The sequence below is a fragment of the Triticum aestivum genome, chromosome 7A (assembly GCF_018294505.1).
Source record: "Triticum aestivum cultivar Chinese Spring chromosome 7A, IWGSC CS RefSeq v2.1, whole genome shotgun sequence".
Classification (NCBI taxonomy): Eukaryota; Viridiplantae; Streptophyta; class Magnoliopsida; order Poales; family Poaceae; genus Triticum; species Triticum aestivum.
The window spans coordinates 690,934,835-690,940,087 of record NC_057812.1 but is presented as its reverse complement, the minus strand read 5'-3'; the positions used below and the strand labels follow the sequence as shown (position 1 = coordinate 690,940,087).

Below are 5,253 nucleotides of genomic sequence, written 5' to 3'. Positions count from 1 at the left end.
ATAACACATTTGTTGTTCTTAAAAATGAACCTTTATGCGCCGTTTAAGGCTCCAAATAGGGTTTGGGGCACGATGTTAGACTAGGCGAATGATGCCGTCATTGTGTTGGACTACTACTATGTCGGGCCTACTACTGTGTTTTGGGCTAGGCAGAATCAGGAGAAGCATGTTAGCCCATCTCTCCTTTATTTCAGCGAGGGCTATATCTCACTTCAAGCGAGACGAAAGGAGCTGGCCCATTCGCGCACACTAAAAAAAGTATAGAAAAAAGAGAAGAACCCAGGGATCGAATCAGGTCTCCTGGATCTTGTGTTGCGCTACAAGACACCGAGTCACTGTCGGGTTTGTGGTAAAATAGTAAAGCATGACCAACTTAAGATAAAGAGACGGTTTTTCCACTGTTTTTTTTTCAGTTTTCTTTGTTTTTCTCTTTCTTTTTACTTCTTCTGTTCAGTCGTGTTCATTTGTTTTCTTTTCTTTCTTTTTTCTTTGGTATTTTTCTTGTTTTTTTTGTTTTCTCTCGTTTTTCGTTGTTTTTATGCACTTTTTTGGTATACATATAACACATTTTGAATACAAGTTTACATTTCTCAAATAAAAGATTAACTTTTTCCTTATACATGGTCAACATGTTTTCTATATACATTTTCATTTTAGGAATGATTGATTAAATTTTTTTCAAATACAAGATTTTTTAAAATGCTTGGATTGAAAAAATTAAATACATTTTTAAAAATTCCACACACATTGTATATTTTTTATACATGAGATACACTTTCTTTACACATATTTAATATTTTTTCAAATGCTTGGTTAAATTTTTTAAAATATTTCTATGCAAAATGATTAGAATCATCCGGCCGATTCTACACTCCGCGTCCGCCGCGTCGAGAGCCAACCACATGTCAGTCTAGTCCCAAACACCGCAACTCAAGAACTTGCAACATCGTCTATGTTTACGAAATATGGCGGATGTTGCAGTGGCAACTTGACGGTGCAGATAATTTTTTTGTAGCATAACCTCTCTTATAAAAATAATCTGCAACAACCTCTGTTGTAAAAAAAATTACAACACAACTTTTGTTATAAATATTTTCTGCAACATGATCTCTGTTGAAAAATAAATTCTAACACAATGTATGTTGCAAAAGTGAAGAACGACTCGGGCACTCGGCGCTAGACGACTCGCGAGGCGTTGTATCTTTTAAAGAGATCCGCCGGCCGACGCGTAGCACTCCCATGTTTAATTAGATTATTTGGGAGCATAAACCAAAGTAAAAAAACAAAAATGTGAAAAAAAAACATGGCTGTGGCCTCCCGCGCGCCTGAGTGGCTCATCTAGGGCTTGGCTTGACGCGAGGCTTCCTAGGTCTCGTTATAAGACTACCCACAATGTGAGTAACATAGGTAGTAACATCACACATATCTAGGTTAAATAGATAATGTGGCATGCAATAAACGAAGAAAGAGATGAAAGTGGTAACATATCTAGTTACTAAGGCTAGTCATAGTGGAGAGTAACTTAGAGTAGTGTCATGCATATGACACTAGTCTTTGTTACTACCTTCATAGTGCAAAGTAATATACAAGTAGTATCATAGATGATAGCATTTATTACATTATAGACTCATTTTGCTTTAGGTTGCGTTATGTTACAGTAACGTTACTCCAAACACCCCTCTCCTCGTTAACTATATGTCACATAACCAAACTTTTCTTAAAATGCGCTATGTTACTTTCTAAGTTACTCCCACTATGACCAGCCTAATAGTATGAGTAACATAACACATATCAAGATAAGATGTGTCTATAGCCTAATAAATGAAGTGTTCCATGTTACCACATATATGTTACTTCCCGCTATAGAGGTAGTAACATAGACTATTAACACGGGCATGTTACTAGTCTATGTTACTACCCATTGTGGCTAGTCTAAACGAGGCACAGGGGAGATCCCTTGCTCTTTCGCCTCACCGGCAATCAGCACGCTCCCCTCCAAATCCCTGCCTCCCTCCCCTGAGCGGCGTGCGCATGCAGCAGCTCGACTGATCATACCGGCCATCCTCCCTCGCCACCAAACACAAACACCACACCACGCACGCCGCAGTCTGCACAGATCAAGGGGTTGTTTGGTTTCCAGGCACAGTTTGCCAAGTCAAAATTTGACAGCCACAGTTTAGTTGGTATGTGTTTGGTTTTTGCCACATTTTGACCTACCACACTTTATTGCCCCTATGACCCACTTGTTATAGAGATAATTTTTTTGCCAACTTTTGCCAAAGTTTGGCGTCTAATTTCTCAGCCACACTTGTGTGGCTTGCCATACTTGTGTGGCTAGCCACACTTTGCCTTGGCCACACTAGTCTCCAACCAAATAGACCCCAAGTCTCCTCCTCCTCGACCTCGCCTCGCTCGCCCACATGCCAGCGTGCTGCACGCCGCATCCATGCCACTTGCGGCTCTGGAAACAGGATTCCAGTCCGTGATCTCCAACCACCGTTTCCCGTGCCGGACGAGGAGAACACAAGCAGGGGCGGATTCAGGAGGGGCGAAGGGGGGCGAGACCCCCCCTAACGATCGCGTGTTACCTTAATAGCGATAAGTTTGTTGCTAATTTTTCTAGCTTTTTTTTAGCGAAACTAATTTTTCTAGCTAGGCAACTTTTTTTGAGACAATTCTAGCTAGGCAACTGCCGTGACGTGCTTCGCCCCCCCCCCCCCTATGCCAAAGCCCATGTATTGTTGTCACATGTGGTTGCAGGCCAAAGGCCCAAATTCCAGAAAGAGAAAAAGGAAAAGTAGCACACAATGCAAGAGACGCGCTAGGAAGCAGTACGCATGGATCAGCCGTTCATCTCCCCTCTAATCTAAACCTAATTGCTTGGTTCCAACCTGCTAAAAAAAACTGCTCCTGCGATGAGCCTGCCGTCGGCCATCTCCTAGATCTTCTATCAAATCTCTCTGTCGATAACGGAAGAGGACAGTAAAGCGCTATTGTCGATCCAACAGCGTAATCTTGCCGGCCGAGCGCACTGATGAGCAACCAAACGGGCAAAAAGGTTAGTCTTTATTTTTCAGAATTAGGTTAAGTTGTCTTTCAAACCATAGAAGGTGTCAATTAGCTCACATGATCTGGTCTCAAATTCCTAATATCGCCACCGCCGCCCCCTTTCAAACTATTACTTGTAATCATTCTATCTTCTATGCATCCAGACTCGAGCAAACGATGACGCTGTGATGGCCGCTGTTGATCTATGTTGCCGGCTTGCCATAAGCGCACCATCTTCCATGGCAGCAATGGATCTTTTCTTGAGGTATAAACGTAGTATTTTTTTTACATTAACATATTATTAATATGGTCTGATACGGCAATCCCTAATGCTTTAGTTAGTAGCATACGTAGTTACATGTTTTACTTGGTGATAGATAGAAAGAATATAACATATTGCACTTTTCAAACCATTTCCTTGAAGTTTGAACACTTTGCACTGAAAATCAGAATTCAACTTGCTAATCGTATAATTATATAGGTAATTCTAGAGCTGAATTTACACCGACAGTTGCAAGAGATGTGTTATTTTCAAATACATCAATTATTATACTTATACTTGTGCTATTACAAAATATACAATGTGATTCTATATGAGACGATATTATATACCAAGTGTGTGATGATTATCTCTTTCACCCCCTATGTTCAAATCCTGGCTCCGTCCTTGAACACGAGATTCCCTTCTTCGATCAGGGTTGCTGCTGCCTGCGGTGACGTTGCTTCTCTTGCACCATTCATTCCATCCGCCCCGCGCCCTATGAAAACCGGCATCGAGATCTGCCTGCCCCCGCGATCTCCACAAAATTCTGCTGTCGACTGTCGTTGGAACACCCGATCGGGGCGGATCATGCCGATCGATGATAGATCTGTGCGCGCACACAGCGACTCATCAATTCCAACGGATGTTCTCCACGCATGCATGCACCCACCGCCACCGAACAAGATCGCAACGAGACCATTTGTTTTCCTAGTTTCGAGGAGAGGCCCGTATCCACTTGCTCAGTTAACTAATGCTCTGACCACGATTACGCTTCTGTCATTGGATCTTTGCTCTTGCCAGGGATAAACAAGCAAACTAAATCTGCGCGACGAGCGAGCGAGCGAGCGAGATCGATCATTGTGCAACGACCGGCAGCAGGATATAATCTTAACGTGCCTACCTGAACTCAAAAAACAATGCAAGCTGGTGGAGCGCAGGGCTGCAAGGTGCAGGCGCAATGTGCATTGTCAAATCAGAAGCGGGACCGTTGGGGGAAAACAAATCACAAATAGGACAGATTCTTGTGCATGGCACGATTTACTCATCGGTACTATTATTGTTATTATCTTTAGAAGATTGCTAGTTGCTAGTTTTATGGCTACTGGACTATGGGGAGGAATAATGAACACATGCTCTGCGAGCTAGTGGCAAAAACAGTTAAATCATCGCCGCAAGTAGGCGGCGTGCTAGCGAGGTAGCCCCAACGATCTCTCCCAACTGTATGTGTCTCACCTGCCCTGATTGCCTTGAGTTTAGTGGCAATAATTGGAATCATCAACTCCACTAGGACAAGCTTCTTCTGTGCCCTTGTGAGTGGCGAGAATGCATGTTATTTTATTCTGCCTTAGTTAGGCCCATAAACTAGATCACATATAATCATGTATAGCTAGTATAGTACTAGTAGCTACTTGAATGCATCGATCCCACGGCAAGTTGATGGCATCTCAATCATGTATACGTACACACATCTTTGCACAAAGCAGCCAGAGAAATCGAAGCAAGAGGGGCCAATGGGTTGTGATAATATTACAGAGGGTTATAATACTGGTGTATGTAAACCAAGCATGAGACATGAGCACAGCATTGTTTATGAGATGGTTGCTCTGACCGGTACTGATTCTGTTGGCCACTACTCTTGGCTTGCTACTCGCTGAATGCGGCTGTTTGCCGCAGCTTTAGTAAGTTTGGCATACCCGGGGAATACTCTCCGATGATGCATACCCGGGGAATTTATCTATTCTAAAAGTCTTTCAGTTCACGCCAATGTATCGTGGCGCTCGGCTGCTCCTATTATATATGCATGCAAGATGCAACGCCGATAGTGCTCCCAAAGCAAGCGACATAAACCAAAAATTAAAGATTCAAAAAGATACCAGAAAAATCTAGAGGTTGTATTCATTTTTTCAACTTCTGTTTCGTGGAAAGACAAAATAACAGTAGAT

General features: G+C 42.6%; 1 long non-coding RNA gene across 1 annotated transcript; it reads left to right on the top strand.

The window, feature by feature from the left end:
* The first annotated feature begins 2,875 nt into the window (after nucleotides 1–2,875).
* Nucleotides 2,876–4,353, top strand: LOC123147369 (uncharacterized). Its single transcript, XR_006473171.1, has 3 exons — nucleotides 2,876–3,058; nucleotides 3,213–3,313; nucleotides 4,112–4,353. It is a non-coding gene; the product is annotated as an uncharacterized lncRNA (long non-coding RNA).
* The last annotated feature ends 900 nt before the right edge of the window (nucleotides 4,354–5,253 follow it).